This window comes from Kogia breviceps, chromosome 10 (assembly GCF_026419965.1).
Source record: "Kogia breviceps isolate mKogBre1 chromosome 10, mKogBre1 haplotype 1, whole genome shotgun sequence".
Classification (NCBI taxonomy): domain Eukaryota; kingdom Metazoa; phylum Chordata; class Mammalia; order Artiodactyla; family Physeteridae; genus Kogia; species Kogia breviceps.
Window position 1 is genome coordinate 74,091,671 of NC_081319.1, and position 18,947 is coordinate 74,110,617.

General features: G+C 47.5%; 1 protein-coding gene across 4 annotated transcripts in view; it reads right to left on the minus strand.

Annotated features, from left to right (window-relative positions):
• LRFN2 (leucine rich repeat and fibronectin type III domain containing 2) overlaps positions 1–18,947 on the minus strand; it is a 230,090-nt gene that overhangs the window by 95,383 nt on the left and 115,760 nt on the right. Inside the window, exon 1 of one of the 4 annotated variants that reach the window (XM_067006160.1) lies at positions 8,836–8,881. The exons of 2 other annotated variants lie outside the window; for them this stretch is intronic. The gene's annotated coding sequence lies outside the window, so the exon portion shown is untranslated. Of the gene's footprint in view, positions 1–4,701; positions 4,720–8,835; positions 8,882–18,947 lie in introns of those variants that run through there. One more of the 4 variants, XM_067006159.1, reaches the window with a different exon arrangement.

An 18,947-nucleotide genomic window follows, 5' to 3' on the forward strand; every position in this document is an offset into this window, starting at 1 on the left:
TTAACCAAGGAACAGGGTCCCTAATGAAATTTTAGACATTATCTCCTGATTTGTGGGAATGGTGTTAGGAGAGACTGCAAGGCTGGGAGAGTCTAATTGTTTCTCCTAATTCACATCACATAACTGACTCCTGCCTTTTGACATAAAGCAGAGCCAGAAAGGACGAAAGCCTCTGGCTTAAGTTCCCACACAGAGACAAGGAGATTGGATGGAAGCTCCCTAGACGAGTGAAGGAGGACTCGGTCTACTTTGCTAAAGGAAGGAAACAGGGCAGCTTCCTGCTATAGTTGAGTGGAAGAGTGTCAGAGAAGTCAGGTTGGAGAGCTGGGAGGGCAATCAAATCAGCCAGCCCTTCCTTGACGCCCAGCATTGTGCACTTCCTCCATGGTGTGACAGTACAGAGTCCCCTTGTTGTCTGCTAATATCCATTCTCCCCTTTTCCCCAGTTAGAAGTCCCAAGTGTTATTTGGCCACAAAGCCATGCAGAATAAAGACTACATTTCCCAGCCTCCCTTGTACCTAGGTGAGGTCATATGACTAAGTTTTAGCCAATGGGCTATAAGTAAAACACTAGTATGTGATACCCTAGAGGTGTCCTTTAAGAAAGGATGCACCCTTCTTTGCCCCTCCTTCTTTCCTAATAACTGGAATGTTGATGCATGGTCAGAACTTGCACAGCTATCTTGGTCCGCCAACTGGTAGCCATGCGTTTGAGGATACAAAGTGACAAAACAGAAGCAACCTGGGCACCTGGTGATCATAGCACCAGCATATAGTCCTGGAATCCCTGAAGTTTTTGTTTTTGTTTTAATTATAACTTAAAAAAATAGTTTAAGACTCATAAGAAGTTTCAAAAATAGTAAGAATTCCCATAGACTCTTCACCCCACTTTCCCCTGTGATAACATCTCATATACCTATAATACATTATCAAAGCAGGAACTTGACATTGTTACAATGCTGTTCACTTGAATATAGACCTTATTGCCTGTACTTTCTACATGAGAGAGAAAAAAAGTCTTTCTCATTTAGATTACTTTGTTTTTTTTTAATCACTCACAATGAAATCAATTTCTGACATAATTTCCAAAAAGTATAAGGTGGCATCCAAGCTCCATCCCTGAGGGAGGTACATGGCAGGCAGGAGCTGGCCCAGATGCAGGGAACAACCAGACAACCTTCAGGGCAATATGGAGAAGTCCTTTTGAACAGTGAGAGGCAGAGGACTATCGACCCATCTTTCCCTCTGATGGTTCTGGTGAAAGGACTCTCATCCCCGACCTCCTTGCTCTACCACTGGCCTTGGCAGGCATCCCTGCCCCCATGCCTAACTCTGTGCTCACCCTTCTCTTGCTGGATCCACCTCCACACCCACCTCTTACCTACGCAGAGCTCTGCATCCCCTTGCTAATTCAGGAAGACCTGAGATGCTCATTAGTGTTGCTGGATCCTGGCCCACCAAAGTCACATGTTAGTAGGACAGGGGAATGAAGGCGGGTGACATTTGTTGGTATTTTCAACTCGGGTGAAAACAAACAAATTGCACTGGAGTTAAATGTCAAAGAATCCTGAGAGTGCTGCATGGGAAGAAGGGAGGAATGTCCCCTCTCAGGGACAGCCTTCTCCGTATCCCTGAGTGGGTGCATGTGGGAGATGCAACTGTGTTTGAAGCCTGCAAGGAAGGCCAAGTGGGCTGTGTTTGTCAATATCCAGCTTCATCCTACTGTAGATAGGCTGGTTAGACATGTGGGCAGTCCCCAAGGGAGGACACGCATTCATCATCCATCCATACATCCAGAAAACATATACTGAGAACTGGCTACACAGAAAAGACCCTACAATAGGTGCTGAGGGGCAACCAAAGATGAAACAAATATGGCTGGTCCCCACCTCCTGGGAACAGGTCTCCCGTAGAGAGAACAGAAGGTGTATAAACATATAGTGTAAGAAGAAAATGGTCATCGTCATTAGGGGTACAATGTTCCCAGATGAAGAAGAGGGAAGGAGAACCAGGGATGAATTTCAGAGGCTTTGCCATGAGGCCTGCAGGATGGACAACATTTAGACGTGCACAGATATTCAACTCAAAGAGATCACCGAGGCATCTCCACCCACATTACTATTAGCTTTACTATCATTGTTCCCCCCAAAACTGGAAGGAAGTGCACCTGTGCAGCTGGACACATGTGATGTAACCCAGCAGCACAGGAAGGGTTTCTGGGGGTCTATGAACTTATTGAAATCGAGTGCTGAATTTTGTGTGGTCAAGCATTTTTCTGGCAGGAATGTCCACAGCCTCCATCAGATTCTGCAAGGTACAGGTTATTTGCCCCCAAATTGAACCCCTATTCTAGGAGCTGGCAAGAAGTCCTTGCTGGATGTCAAACCATTACTTGTCTGAATGAATACACTCCATGGAGACAGGCTGGAGATTTCTAGATGCAGCTCTTCCTGCACAAGCTCTAATTCCTGAGACCTGATTTGGAGGGACTAAACCATCCTCAGCCCCAGCTCGAGCAGGTGGGGCAGGAGGTAGAGAAAGGGCATTGGTCGTGGGGAGTAAGGCAAGCTCTTTCCCAGGGAAGCAGCAACCTCTGCTTATGCCCAGCCCTGCAGTGATTGAATTATCAGCCCTTTCACTAAATGAGCATCTCTCTAGGCTGGCCATGAGACCTGTGTTTGGGAGAGCAGACATTTCATTAGCAGAATTCAGTGGCACTGTGTTGATCCTGGTTTCCTGACAATTATAAGAAGGAACCAGAGTGCCAAGTTGCATCCCTCTGTGAGCCTTGCTTTGTTCAAAACATGCAAGCTCTCTTCCACTCCCTAGTCTCACGTGTAGCTCTGTGTGACCAGAGGAGGCAAGAAGCCCCTTCTAAGGGATTCCAAAGTACAAGAGGAAGGCCTTGTAGGGATGTGCCCTTGGGCCTGGACCACTTTGGCTGCAGAGAGATGATCACAGGTTAGGAATGAGCAAGAACACCACAGGATGCTGGTGGACAATCTTCCAGGAACCATCACTCCTTCATCTTGTCACTTCCAAGGATACCTCTACCAATGCAAATGATAATATGGATACTCCAGGTCACCATTGGGATTACCATTCTCTTCCTTTCCACACGAGGAGAAACAGAGGCACAGGAAAGAGGACGGGGCACTGGCAGAAGACTCTGGGAGGACTTCTAAAGTGTTCAATCTTACCTCCGCAGTGAAAGTCTTCCAGGAACAAAGGGTGAGGCACATACCAGATTTGCTGTGTGATGTAATGTGTAATGCAGGTGGGAGTTTCTCTAGGTCAGCCCGCTTAACATGCATGGTATCAGCTGGCCTCAAGGCCAGAGTCATGGCTGGTCAACATCATAAGTCCAAGGCCACCCAATCCTGGCTCCACCATGCCATCATACCGTTAGCATCCCAAGCTGACAATGATCCAGAATTAACCACATGAGCTGTCAAAGCCACAACAGCCAGTGGTGTCGCCAGTCAGGATTATAATGTCACTGTCCACCTTGGTGAGTTCTGAGCCCAGGTGGACTCTTACCCCAGGGCATCCTGGGAGTGGGAGACAGGAGTGCCCTTCGGTCTAGGGGTCTGTGGTGTGTGAGCGCAACCTTCCCTAAATTCTCTACATCAAAAACCTAGAAGAACTGAGGGACTAGACCCACCTGACTGTTCCATCAGGTCCAGAAGACCTTACAGATGGTGACAGGGCTCTGAGAGGAGCCACACAGATCCACTAACAGGAGAAAGATGACTGACGACATCAGCAAGGTTCCCTGAAGACAGCTGTGTGAACAAAGGGAATTATCCTTCTCCCCCACACCTCCTTATCACAGGGGAAGAAAAACACACATAGAGAGAGGGAGGGAGGGAGTGCGAGAGAAAGATGGAGAGAGAGAGGGAAGGAAGAAGGGAGGCAGGAAGGGTAGAAGGGGCAGAGAGGGAGAGAATATAAATGAATACATGGAACTTTGGAAACAGACACACCAGCCCCCTAGGGCAAGATGCTGGGTTGTAGCGTAAGTTACTTATATGCAGAATAAGAGTGACCTGTTGCCAAGTGTAGGAGATGAAGCAGTAAGTGATTGCTTCCCCATGGGGGATGTTCTACGGCCCTACTCTGATCACCACTGCAGGTGGAGGCCCCAGCTCGCTCCAGTAAGCAATCAGCAGTGCTTCCCTATGTGTGTCCTGTAAGGAACTCTTACCCTGGGAAAGTCACTGATTGTGTCAAGAGGCTGGAGGGAAAAGGAAGAAGGGAAAAGGAGAGTTGGAGAGTGAGGATGTGGCAATGCTATTGTGGAGAAAGGGGAATGTGATTGGCTGGCACTGATATTCTCATCTATATCCCACTATGGAGGATGGATGAAGGAAGTTTCAGCTCTCTCTAGCTTTAAGGATCTAAGAGGGAAGCATCCCTATAAAGAGCATCACCCCAACACCCTGTCACCTAAGGGTGACAGCCGCCACCCTTAGCAAAACCACTCTCACCATAACTCCCCGAATGGTGGAAGCCCCACCCCCACTGTTCCCCGGCCCCAGACATTCACAGACACACACAACTCCCTTTGAGTTGGCTTTGATGTCCAGACGTTTCTTCCCTCTGGGTTCAAAAATCCTTCCTTTTTCCCCAAAGGCATTTCCGCAAGGGAAGTGTGGTCAGGACTGGATGTTTTGCAGGAAGGTTTGGAGTTTTACTCACAGATCCCTCGCAGGGTCTCTGATTTGCTGGGTGCATGCTTTGTGCCCAGGATCAGAAAGTCACTCATACTGACTATCCTTTACAGCAAACTAATTTCAAGGTTCTCACAGATATGCCAAAGCTCAAAGTCAACAAGCATGTAAAAGTCCAGCCCCATGGGCTTCTCTGGTGGTGCAGTGGTTGAGAGTCCGCCTGCCGATGCAGGGGACACGGGTTCGTGCCCCGGTCCGGGAGGATCCCACATGCCGCGGAGCGGCTGGGCCCGTGAGCCATGGCCGCTGAGCCTGCGCGTCCGGAGGCTGTGCTCCGCAACGGGAGAGGCCACAACAGTGAGAGGCCCACGCATGGCAAAAAAAAAAAAAGTCCAGTCCCATCCATCATGGATTGGGTTCAAACATCTACCAGCCTCTCCCTGATTCAGGTTAACCCTCAGTCCCCATGAGCTTTTGTGCTGGACTATCTCTCTGCTCCATCTCATCCTGTTAGAAGTGACCCGGTTCAGCTGGGATGCTCCAGACCAAGAGGATGGACTGCCAGATCTAGTGGGCAGGTAAAACGTCAGACCTTCATTACGTTAAAACTTCCTCAGGACTTCCATGGAGGTCCAGTGGTTAAGACTTTGCCTACCAATGCAGGGGGTGCAGTTTCGATCCCTGGTTAGGGAGCTAAGATCCCACATGCCTCGTGGCCAAAACACCAAAACGTAAAACAGAAACAATATTGTAACAAAATTCAATAAAGACTTTAAAAATGGTCCACATTAAAAAAAAAAATCTTTAAAACAAAAACTCCCTCAATGTCTAATATACTCAACCTTATTCATAATTAAGGAAACGCAAATGAAAACATCTCAATATTTTTTATTGAGAGGGGGGTAAAGACTGAATACCCAGTGTTGGTGGGGCTATAGGCAAACAAGTACAACCAAATACTGTGGGTAGTGAGGAGAGGGTGTGCAAATTAGAAAGACACTTTGGCAATACCCATAGAAATTCAAATTGCATCCACTAGTCCACATCTAGGAAGTTAATTCTACACAGATACTTGCCCATATGCACAAAGAAGTAGGTACGAGGATTTCATTACAGCATTGTTTACAATAGACAAAAACTGTATATAATTTAAGTATTCACCTGTAGCACATGCATATTTGAAATGCTGAGTTGCCAAAAACTAATGTATCGTCAGATCCTATATGTACCCCCCCCAAAAGGATACACACTTTATCTATCTATCTATCTATCTCTCATCTATCTTTGATTTATAAGCCAGACAATATTTGGAAGAACACAGAAAAATTGTGGTTTCTCTGGGAACTGTACCTGGAAATCTGAGCCATAAAAAAGACTTTCATTTTACCATACACACATTTTTACTGTTTCCATTCTTTATTTAAAGGCACTACCTCTATAATAAAAAAGTAGTTATAAATACCTTAAATAAATGAAAATGTCTTGAGTTCCCCCACCCCTTGTCCCCGTATTCCTACTGTTCCTGCCTTTGAGCCATTTCCCCCACTTGGACCACAGCAGGAGCTCTCTGTTGCCCTTGTCCTCATGCCTCTATGAGTGGTTGCCTCTGCGTCACCACGGGATTCGTGTGTGTCACCCTACCAAACACACCATGATCTCCTGGCCTCACCTGGCTCCCAGATCATTAGCCACTTGCCCCATCTCAGTGGCCGCCATGGCAGAACACTTCCATGAAGACAAGCATGACCTGAAAGACCATGGAAGACCCCACATTCCAAGGCATGGGATCTGGCTTCTAGAGCAGCTCCCCAAAGGGGCCAATGGAAACAGGAGACAGGAGAAAGCCAGGCAGCTAGCTTCCTCTATTGCCTCTTCCCTCCAAAGTATGGATTCTCCACACAACCTGTCCAGAGAATTTTTGCTCAGCTGAGCAGGTTCATCTGATGCCTCCTTGTGGCTTGTTGGGAAGCAGTGGCTATGGCAATGACAGTGACCCATCACCATGCCGTGCCTCCATTCCTTCCCTGCCTTCCTCCCCTTCTCCCTCACTCTCACTGCCCTGGGACTGTATCTCCCAAATAAGCATCAATATTTAATCTCCACCCCAGGCTCTCATTTCTAGGAACTCCAGGCTAAGATAACCATGCTGACAATTACTTGTTTCTAGGTCTCTTTGTATCTTTCGAATTTAGGGTACAAAAGGAGACTCAACCTTTATTAGACTAGAATTCAGCTGGATCTGAGACCTCTTGGATACCGTGGTAGGAAGCATTCCAAGACGGCCTCTAAGAGGCCACCTCTTGTAGAATCCCTTCTCTTTGAGAGTGAGGAAGTGGGATGTGGGGACTTGTGAATATGACGGCATATTACTCCTGTGATTACGTTACATTATATGACATAAAAGTTTTGTGGATGTTACTAAAGAACGTCCCTAATCAACTGACTTTGAGTTAATCAAAAGGGAGATTATTCTGCATGGACCTGACTTAATCAGGTGAGCCCTTAAAAGGGACTCAGCCCTTCCTAAGATCAGAGGGATTTCTCCTGCTGGCCTTGAAGGTGCAAACTACCATGCTGTGGAAGGGTCGTGTGGCAGGGAACAGTGGACAGCCTCTAGGAGCTAAGGGAGGCCCCCAGTTGACAACCAAAAAGACAGCAGGGGCCTCAGTTCTATAACCACAGGGAACTGAATTCTGCTGGCAATCTGAAAGAGCTTAGGAGTGGATATCTCCCTAGCTGAGCCCCCAGGTAAGAATGCCTTGATTTCAGCCAAGTGAGACCCTGAGCAGAGGATCTACAGACACAGCGAGGCAACACATCTGTGTTGTTTAAGCCACAACATCTGTGGTCATTTGTTATGCAGCGATATAAAACTAATACAGATATCCAGAAGTGTGGTTTTACTTCAGACTAAAAGGAAGAGGCAGCTAACTGCACAGACAGCCAGAGGGGAAAGACGCTGCACCAGAGGGGAGTGGGTTGAGGAAAGAGAGACTGAGAGAAACCAGATCCAGGCACGCCAATGAGATTTGTTTCCTAAGCCAGAAATAGCCAGATTCCGCAGCCACTCTGGATACTTATAATTGCTGTTATCTTTGTATCTTCTGCTGTCATGTATGGGAATAAAATAACAATAATGATGATGATGATGGTAATGATGGTGGTGATCATGACAATAGCACAGTGGAAACCCCTTAGTTTGCACAGCCCTTTATAGTTAACAAAAGTGGTATATTTGTTTGCATGTTTGATTCTCCAAGATCCCCGGAGAGAATATTTTCATCTCTATTTTACAAATGAAGAAAATGAAAACAGAGGTTGGAAGCCTCTCCATAGTTACACAGTTATTAAATGGCTGTCCAGGACCCAAGACTCATGGCTCCCTCCCAGAAAAGAGAAGAATGAAGAAAGAGCAGCTGTGTTCTTTGGGTCGAGGCCACACGAACAAGCCTCAAAGGCAGTCCTACTCATACTTACTTAGAGGAATTTTGGCACCTGGGAAAAATGGCACCCGAGTCGCTCTCACCCTATACATGCTTTTCCTCTAACCAGTAACAGGTCAACCATATAGCTCTTCGGCTTTTTAACTCAGTGAAAGATTAGGCTGGTCATTATCCCTCCCCTCCAGGCATCCCACACTCTCCCCTCTGCACCTCCTCCCCTTTCCTCTTTCTCCTCCCCCTCTTCCCCTACCTGTTCTTACTCCCAGACTCTGCCCACTAAGAATACCACGGCCATATGGAGGTATGAATGAATAATGTTGGCTGTACATGCCTGTCTCCAAGCCAAGAGAAAGTGTGCATTTTAAGAGGGTTTTCCCACGGCCCTAACCCAAAAAAGCGATTGTAATTATGTGGATTTGAGGCCTTGAAATATAAGTAAGCTGCCTAATTTGCAAGAAAGCCCAGCATCTACAAGGAGTTTCTGGGTATGGGATTAGCCTTTTCTCCCCCAAATGACTATCTGATCAGTCACAAAGGTAATTATTTGCAACTATTTGTTGTTATTCCCAGGGAAGAGTAAGTGGAGCTTGCCTTATTGTCAGACTAGGGTTACATCAGAAATGAGGAAGCTCTTAAGAAAGCTTAAGGTGCCATTATTTGCCATGGGATCTTGAGCAAAACATATGTGGTCAATATGTCTAGTGTTCGCCAACACGCACCTCTCCCCGCTTCCAGACAACACTCCTCGATCCGGCCCCCTTGCAGGTCCATGAGCTCTGTGACTATGTCTGGCCAATGGAATGTGAGCAGACTGTGTGTCACATCAGACATGATTCTAGTCCCTCTCTTGCCCTACCATGAGGACCAAGGGGGTGACATGTTCCAGACGATGAACCTACAAGAAGACGGAGCCATCATCAGCCTTGATCTCAGAACTACATGGAGGACAGTTGCCCTGAGGAGACACTCAGGCACCTTTTACTTCATGTGGGTGAGAAGTCAACCTTCGTTGTGTTCAGGTACTGAGATTGGGGCTGCTTGTTATTAAAGCATAACTAGCTTATCCTAACTAATATGTCACATAACTTCACTGAGCCTGTCTTCTCTTTGATGATGTGGAGAAAACCTGCCAGCCTTCATCCTAGGGTAGCCATGAGGAGCAGATGAAACCACAGACAACTGCTTTGCAAACATGAATCGATGTCAGGACAGGTCAGAGAATGGGCAGTTCACCAGAATGGAGGTTTTGTTGACACTTGGTGCTGTTCCTTCATGTAACCGGGGATGGCCCTGCCGCAGGAGGCGGGGAGGGCTGGGTGGTAGACATTCTCGTGAAATCAGGTACTGCTTAAGAGCAGCAGAAGCCCAGAGGGCCCAGAAAACAGCAACACACATTCCTTTTAGTGCTCAGTTCCACAGCTGTCCACTGCTATCTGCATAATTGGGTTCTAAGTCCTGGCTCCATTGGGAGGTGATGGTCCAGAGCAACATGAACTAACTCTCAGCTGCCTCTATTTCCTCAACAGAGCAGAAACACTAAGCACTCCGATTCCTTATGCTAACAGACCCCATCCCTTCCCCAGGGCTCCACTGAGCGCAAAGTAGCAGCCAGAGACTACTTCCCAGGCCCTCCTAGGGTTGGGTGTGACAATGCGATCTTGCGTTTTCCAAAGAAAGCGTGCAGAAGCGATAAGTGCAACTCCTGCATCCCTTGTTTTAAAGACGAGCCTCTATACTCAGCTTCTCTTTCCAGTTCCCACATGTTGCAAAGCAAATGTGCCAGCCACGCAGCTCCAACCATGCAGATGAGCACAATGCCCAGGGGAGAGCTGAGGCACAAGATGAAAGGAACCTGGGTCTGAATGCTCTGTTAATCACAGTGGCCCCACCAGCCTGAACCAGTGAGACTGCTATGTGAGAGTAAAACATACCTTCATCTTTTTTAAGCCACTCTCTCAGGACTCTGTTATAGCAACTTCACATTTATGCTAACCGATACGCCAGATAAAAACAGGCTGCGGCGAACGTTTTGGTTTATTTCACACATGCTTTCCAAGAACCCATAGGACCAACTGCAACAAAAGCAATCTTCCTTATTTATGAGGCTGGCTAAAGATGGCTTCCTCCCTAAGTAGGAGAGTCAGGTCCTTCTCCTAGGCAGGCAGGTTGGGGGCTCTGAAAGGTCTGGCAATCTATTACCCCCACCATCTAACACTCCTCACTGTCCCCAATAATCCAAGGAAATTGTCTCTCCAGCTTGGCTGCCACATTCTCAACAAAGTGGAAAAACTCTTTGATGGGACTGGCATAGGAATAAAGTCTTAGACCAGAGGAGCTGCCATGGAAGGGGATGACAGGTCCCCCTGGTATCCCTGCCCAGGGGGTGATGGAATAGATTAAGAGGCTTGGGTAGCCTGTGAGTAATGTATAACTCCCTTGTGAATCGCAGTGAAATTGAAAACACTGTCTTTTAATGTAAATAGAGATATTTCAAGTACAGATACAAACATGCGCCCTTTGCCGTGAACGTCTCTTAATCCATAGCCCACCCTTTCCTGCTTCTTAATGGTCTCCATCTCCTCTCTGCAGGTCCTATCTTATCAGTCTTTTAGGGCCCAGAACAAATGCCACCTCTTCCCCTCGAAAAACCTGCATGTTGTCCACACCCAGATCAATCACTCCCTTCTCCAATCAGCTAAAGCATTTTTATCTGTGCTTCCTTGGGGACACTTGGAACTTTGTACCTTGTAGATGGGTTGGTGAAGATGCATAATGAAGGCTTGTGGAGTAGCTGGAGAGAGGATCTTTTAATGAGAACATCTAATGTCTGTCTCCTGCTTTCTGCTAGGGGACATGATCTCACTTGATTCTTATGTCAACCCTAGAGTCAGATACTATTGTTACCTCCACTTTAAGGACAAGGAAACTGCAGCACCAAGAGATTAAGGAACTCATGGTCACCCAGCTAACAACTGGTGGAGAAGAGATTTCAAGCCAGGAAGCTGCAGTGGAGAGCTGACTGTTATGATCACTGCACAACGCTGCCCTCATTCATGAGAGGGAAAAGTGGGTATCCAAGAAGCTGACACAATGGAAATATCCATACCTGAGGAGGTGGCTGCAGACAGGAACAGGCACCCCTGTGTTCAGAAGCCCACTGGGCTTATGTGTGGAGAGCCATCACATGACAGCAGGCTTGAGCTTTGAGTTACTCAGCTGAGACCGCGAAACAATTCTGTCAATTAAGTCAAACATCTGGTCAATGTAGCAAAAAATCAGTCACCAGGGGTCTGGCTACAGACCCAGGGCTCCTTCCAGGCAGTAGATTCTTCCCCAGGCTCCCGATGATGGAAGTGAGGCTTCCTTAATTCCCAGACCCTAATTTGCATGTTCCCCTTTGATTGGCTGGGAAGATTCACACCTAATGCAGCCCTGAGGACATCATGTGAGCAAAGGAGGGACAAATCCTGTGGGTTCTAAAAAGTGCTTCAGAATGGAGAGCCAAATTCAGCGCAGATCCAAAAAGCACATTCCCAAGCCGGATGGTAAATTCTGTACTGCCTGCTGTAGAAAAATGCAAATTGCCATAATAAATGCTGATTATCCCCATTACCTCTAATTGTCTGGCTTGTGTAGCAAGAGCATTACCATAGGAGGGACTGATAAGGGAGACTGTGTATTTAGCAGAATACCCTATCCTGGGAGTTGGGTTACAAATGAAGTAGGTGAGCTGGGCCAGGAGGCCCCCTCTGTGGTCCCTGGGAGGGATGTCACAGAAAGACACGAGGGCTTCACAGTCTCCCAGCTGCCTGGGGACAGCACTGACGCAGTGACATCTTTATGCAATGGTCATTAAATGCTATTTTAAAAATTGGCCGTGTGCTGGAGAGATAAGGGCAGAGAATATATGCTTGTTCTCCATGCCTCCCTCCTTCTGGCCAGCTGGGTCTGCGGAACACCTAGTGGGGAGGGGAGGCTATTGGATGGAACACGACATTATTTTCCATCATTGTAATGTAACATTTGATTCATCCATTTATTTAATCAACCAGCCGGGGCAAGCATACACTATATACCAAGCATCTGGAAACACAGAATTTTAGAGCCAAAAGTGACGTTAGAAATTATGCCCACTGAGTATAAAACAATCGTATTAGGTGATTCATTCCTTCCAGTAGCAAATAATTTATAGTTTCTACCATGTGCCAGGCACTGTTCTAGGCTCTGAGGACACAGCAATGAATAAATGAGACAAAACAAAAACAACAACAGAGGAGAGACAGAGAATAAATGAGATAAACAAATAAAATAAAGAGCATACCAGAAGGTGGTAAGTGCTGAGGAAAAGCAAGCAGGAGAGAGGATGGAGATTACTGATGACCGGGCTTGAGGTTGAAATTTACCGTAATTAGGGTGACATGAAAGAAGATGACATAAAAACCTTAAATGGTAGTAGCAATGATAGACTGGCCCTGCCTCTAAAAACCACATGCTTTTAGTCAATATCCGAATAAACTAGAGAAAATTTGATACAAGACAGAAAAATGTGGTCACCAGTTATCGACAAGTGCATTAGCTAAGGTCTTATGTGTAATTATGTAGGCTCATTCTTTATTAGCTTAGGTAAGATCACAAGGCTTCCTGGGACCTCTGAATCCTGTTACAGCATTGATTAAGGCTGAGCAAATGCAAAATGAGCGATTTGCACGCACTCTTGTGGAATTAAAACCTTTCCGTTTACTGATAGAGCAATAATTACTATAAGGAACACCTCAGCTAAACCAAGAAATGATTTAATTTGCCAATGAAGAGAAAAACAGGGCCTAAGCCAGGAATCTTTACTTTGTCTTGGTCCCAGGACAGAAGCTTGGTATAGGCTCAGACTGATGGGGGAGGCCCTGAAGATGGCTGGATTATGAAGGAAACTATCCAAATGCCTCCATATGCTCTTGCCTGATTCCAGGTACAACCACTGGGCTTTGGCTGAAGATGTCTCCTTCAGAGATATGTGGACCTCATTCCAGGACACCCCACAGGTGCCCTCAGTACTCGATTCACAGCCTTCCTGCCCTAAGCTCTCTCGGTCTGGAAGAAGCCCTGCTACCACATTACTCTTTTCCTTCTTCCATCCCAAGCTTTTTTACTGACATCCTTGTAAAGCAATTCCAACTCATCAGTGGGGCCACAACCACAGGGATACCTCACAAGTGATAGCACTTGACAGTTTATAAAGTTTCTGCGTCTGTTACTTCATCGAATCTTTACAAGATTCCTAAATCTGTCTATGGATGAGGGCACCAAGGTTTGGAGGAAGGGTCCAAGGTAACAAAGAATCGAAGCCAGGCCAGTCTGGCCACAGTACACATGTCCACCTTTACCTCATCACGACCAGTTGCCTCCAGGGTCCACTGTACCCTTCTTTTGTGGCTGGGCATATGGCTTCCAGAAAGAAAACAACATTTCCAAGCTCTTCTTGCAACTAGGTGTGGCCACAGGACTAAGTTCTGGCCAAAGAGGTGTAAGGGGCAGAGGTATATGCGACTTACAAGAAGTGTCCTTACGGGCAGTTGTGATCTACTCTTACTAGAATATAATTTGGTTTTCATCCTAGTCCTGGCACAGAGCTCCTAAAACCCTTTGTAACTTGCTGTGATGAGAGCCATAAAGGTATTCTTTGCTACATTAATGGTGATTTTTGGAAAACACCTAAGGGTAGGGGCTGGTTGCTAGGGGAGTGAACCACTTAGTTAGAGGGTTGGAACTTTCAGTTCCACCCTCCTGACCTCCTGGGAGGGGAGAGAGGTTGAATCAATCACCAATCGCCAAAGATTAATCATTCATGAGTCTATGATGAATCCTCATTAAAAATGGTTTGGAGTACTTCCGGGGTGGTGAACACCTGGAGGTGCCAGGAGAGTGGCACACCTGAGAAAGGCATGGAAGCTCTATGCCCCTTCCCACGTGACTTGCCCTGTGCATCTCTTCCAACTGACTGTTCCTGAGTTATATCTTTTCTATAACAAACCAGTGAGATAGTAAGTAAAATGTTTCTCTCAGTTCTGTGAGCTGCTCTAGCAAAATTAATCAAACCCAAGGAGAGGGTCATGGGGAACCTCTGATCTACAGTCAGTTCTTCAGAAGCACAGAAGACAAACTGGACTTGCAACTGATGTCTGAAGGTGGGGGGCAGTCTTGTGGGACTGAGTCCTTAACCTGTAGGATCTGACACTGTCTCCAGGTAGATCGCGTCAGAATTGAGTTGAGCTATAGGACACACAGCTGGTCTTGGAGAACTGCTTGGCGGAGTGGGGAAACAACACACATGGGAATTAGTGTCAGAATCATACAGGGTTTTGACCCTTCCCTCTTCCCCTTCCTGCTGCCTGGAATGTACATGTGGTGGCTGGAGTTGCACTGGCCATCTTGGACCAGGACGTGAGTTTGGAAATGGAGGCCATAGCCAGCAGGGCAACAAGATGGAAGGAGGCCAGGCTGCCTAGCTGGGCTTTTCTGTAAAATGGAATAAACTTTTGATGTCTAATTTGGATTTTCTGTAAGTCAAAGTCATACTTCATCCTAAATAATATTTTTTTCTACAAACAGAGGTGGCCTTGGAATACCGACACATGTCTTTCTACCTCTGTAACCAGAATCCTAATTTGGAGGCTCTTCTTCTCTCCCCTGGACCACTGCAACAACTCTTCACTAATCTCCCCTGCTTCTAGTCCCGCTACCTCAAATCCATTTTCCACACCAGGAACAGAGGGACCTACCAAGTATGCTCATCTGGCTACACCCCTTCCTGCCTCAGAACCTTCAATGGCTTCCCATTTGCTGCAAGATGGTGTTCAAACCTCTTCTTGTGGGCACTAATGCCCCACAACCATGCCCCCTAGCTCTACAGAGGAATTCTCACAGTTCCCTGCTCAGTGTTTTAAGCCAGGCTATTACTCCACTCCATCCTCCCTGCATGTATCACACCATTGCATGCCCTGGTGTATTTGCTGGTGCCATCTCCTCCGTCGGGAACGGTGACCTATCCCTGTGGTCTGGCCATCTCCTAAATGTCCTTCAGTGTGAACTCAAGCCTTTAGCACTGCAGGATGCCTTCTCCGATCTACTTCTTATCCCCACTCCAGACCATGTAAACTTCCAGCTCATGTCCCTATGCTACACTGACCACATTGCAATATAATCATCTCCTATGTGTCTCTCCCCTCCACTATACTGTGAAACCTTCTAAGAGCAGGGGTCCCCAACCCCCAGGCCACCAACCGGTAGTGGTCCTCTGCCTATTAGGAACTGGGCCGCACAGCAGGAGGTGGGCAGCAGACAAGTGAGCGAAGCTTCACCTGCCACTCCCCATTGCTCCCCATTGCTTGCATTACTGCCTGAACCATCCCCCGCCCCTCATGTCCATGGAAAAATTGTCTTCATTTTGGTCCCTGGTGCCAAAAATGTTGGGGACCACTGTTCTAGAGTAAGTTCTGGCATCAATTTCATCATTCTCTCACTGGGACCTGGTAAAGACCTGGCCAAACCAGACATTCACATTAGTGATGAAGAAATAGGTGAATTAACTGTAGCAGACTCTGTTGGTAAGTGGCCCATATCTCCTCAGGGCTCACCATTCCCATGCATGCTGATGGCTTCACACTCCAAGCATCTGTGACTCTATCTAAAGGCTTTCTCTGGCCATTGGAGCTCACTGGGCTAGGGCAGAGAGGCCAGAAATGCTGAGAAATTACTTCCCCCTGCAACCAATCTTGAATGGGAAATGATGGATAAATACCCTGGTTTTCTCACCCCTTGGGTGAGACAACTCTGAAGTGTGACCTATACAATTTCCTTTGGTAGGCAGAATAATGGCCCCTCAAAGATGTCCACATCCTAACCCGGTGAATATGTTAGGTTATGTGGCAAAGGGGAATTAAGATTGCAGAAGTAATTAAGGTGGCTAATCAGCTGACCTTAAAGTAGAAATAATCCTGGAATATCCTGGTGGCCCCAATGTAATCAAAATGGCCCTTAAATATGGAAGAGGGAGGCAGAAGAGGGCAGAGTGATGCAATATGAAAAAAACCTGCTATGGCTGCCTCTGAAGGATGAGGCCATAAGCCAATGAATGTGGGCAGCCTCTAGAAGCTGCAAAGGGCAAAGAAATGGATTCTGCCCTCGAGCCTCCAGAAAGGCAGCATTGCCGATACCTTAATTTCAGCTGTGTCTGACCAACTGTGGATTTCTGAACTATAGAACTATAAGATAATAAATTTGTTCTTTTAAGCCACTAAGTTTGTGGTATTTGTTACAGCAGCAACAGGAAACTAATGCACTCCTAGAGGTCCCCAGTGGGACTGAGTCCCAGTTGTTCAAATCAGTAATTTGCTCATTAACACACCCTGTATCGGCTTCCTGCCCTTCCTGTTCTCACTTCCCTACTTCTCTACTCATGCTTCCTGAGTTCACCCCCAAATAGTCTACTCACCCTCAAATCCTCACCTGGGCTTGCCTCTAAGGGGACCCAACATAAGATATTAATTAATTGGAAGAACTAGTGTAACTTGACCAAAAAGGCCTGGGCTCTCCTGACCCGGGATTTGACCCAGATCTGATACCTGACAGCTTTAGGAATTTGGGGCCAATTAAGTTCCCAATGATCAAATTTGTGGGAATTTGGAGAGTTAAGAGACATCCCGCAGTCACCAGGGATTCGGGGAAGCCCAGCAGTGGCTCAAAGGGAGAGGTGTGCTGGATGGGATGGAACAGAGGGGAGGGAGGGTAGGTAGAACACCAGTGGGCTCAGAAGGGCCACCCAGAGAAGGGTGGCAGTGACCTCCCACTCATCCCCTGCTTCCCCCAGAAAGGTGCCCATGGGAAATAAGAAGCTTTAACCTGAAGAAGAGGATGGGGAGGACAGTAGCTGGAGAACAGGGTGGTGGTGGAGAAGCGCAATGCTCTAAAGGCCCTACCAGGGCTCTTACCCAGTGTACAGAAAGGAGGGGAAAGTGGTGCAGCAGGAGAAGTCAGACTCCAGCTAACTGTCTCTCTTTAGCCACCAAGCACGTGGGATAGAGGGATGTTCTTTGCAGAGAATCCAGGAGATAGAATAAATGGGATGACCTTTGCAGGCCCATTCAGATCTGAAGTTTGGAGCTTTTATGACCTTAAGACAAGATGACAAGATCACCCTAGGGAGCCGGCAACAGCCAGAGAGGGGAAAGAGGGGGAGAACCTATAAATGCACTAAGCAAAGGTCTTCCCAGTGCAACTACTGCCTCCGCTAGGGGATGGGCCAGAAGGAGGAAACAGAGTTCTGCCCTGGAGAGCTCCCAGTCTGAGGGCAGAGACTCAGCCCTATCTTCAAGGAGACCCTGATATAATGGGAGTGGGCGGGGGAGACAGGGCACCCACCTGAAAGATACCCACTGGCCACACATCCAACAAAACCCTGGATGAGTGGGTGTCTTCACCTTGATATGGACAGAGAGGAGAGGACCCCGCTCAAGAATCTACCAGGATTGCTCTTTCTGGAGGGCAAGCCACAGGGTCTTAGGCTGGGCACAGCATGAGATTTATAGGTAGAATGTACTCTGACCCACTTCTGCTTCTCTACCCCTACTCAGATCACCCCAGGCAAGCCACTCCTCTCTCTACCTTAATTTTCTCATCTGCAAAATGAAGAGTGTATGTTTTACTTAGCTCAGTATTTGGAAATTTGAATGAGGTGATGATGATGATGTGTATATGGTCCAAAAATAAGGCCCTCTCCCCTTCCCCTCGCCCCCCCCACTAGGTCCCTGGTGTCCTTTCTTTGATATCAGTCGGTGAGCGGAGGGGAAGAGCTTCCTCTAGATCCCATCTTGGGGCAGACTCAGCTGCCCATGTTCCCAGAGGCTGGACTCAGCTCGCCAACACTGTAGCAGGCTCTGGGCTGGAGCCAAGGCCTGGATTACAGGACGTGACATCCTCTCCTGCAACCGCACCCCTCGGCCACACTCAAATCTCAGCTGCTCAGAGCTGGAGACACAGTGTCTGGGGGACATGGTGAGTGACTCCTGGCAAAGTTCAGAGTGATGCAACAGGGATTTTTTTAGGTGAGTTATCTCCAGAGTGGGAGGTAAGAAGAGCAAACAAGGATGTCTCAGAGAGGTCTCACACTGCCTCAAGGACTTCTCAGGGGCAGGAGGCAGGGGCCCGGCTCTGCTCTCTGGAAGCACACAGGGAACGTGTACTCTCTCTCCTGCACAATGGCAAGGAGACAGCTCTGATTGCAGGAGCTTCTGATGGGAAAAAAGCCACCCCAGCCTCAGGGATGGCCCAGTCTGATGGGGGAGATACAGCCTTTGTCTTCAAGGGACTCCCAGTCAAAGGGGGAAAACAACCTCCGATTTCAGGAAGATCTATCAGATGAAAGACACCTGAAACTCCGGATGCCCCCGTCTGAAAGGGGAGACCGACCTGACTTATGGCATCTCCCATCATGATGCAGGAGGCACAGTCCCTGCTTGCAGGTGGCTCCAATCTAATGGGAGCAGACAGCCTCTGCTTTAGGAATCACCAAATCTGATGCAGGACACTCAGCCCCTGACCTCAGATCCCCAAACCCCGGCCTGAGGGAACTCCTAGTAAGAGGATTAGAACACACTTACAGAGCATCTGTCACAAGCCAGTGCAAATGTCACCACATGGAAAGGGATATAAAATGGGCTCATTAGGGAATGATTTCCCTGAATCGGATGTGCGCGGGGCTGCCTTGCGAACCCCTCCACCCATCCAATCCCAAGCCTCGCTCATGACTTTCTTTAGTGGACCGCAGGCCGTGCTGACCTAG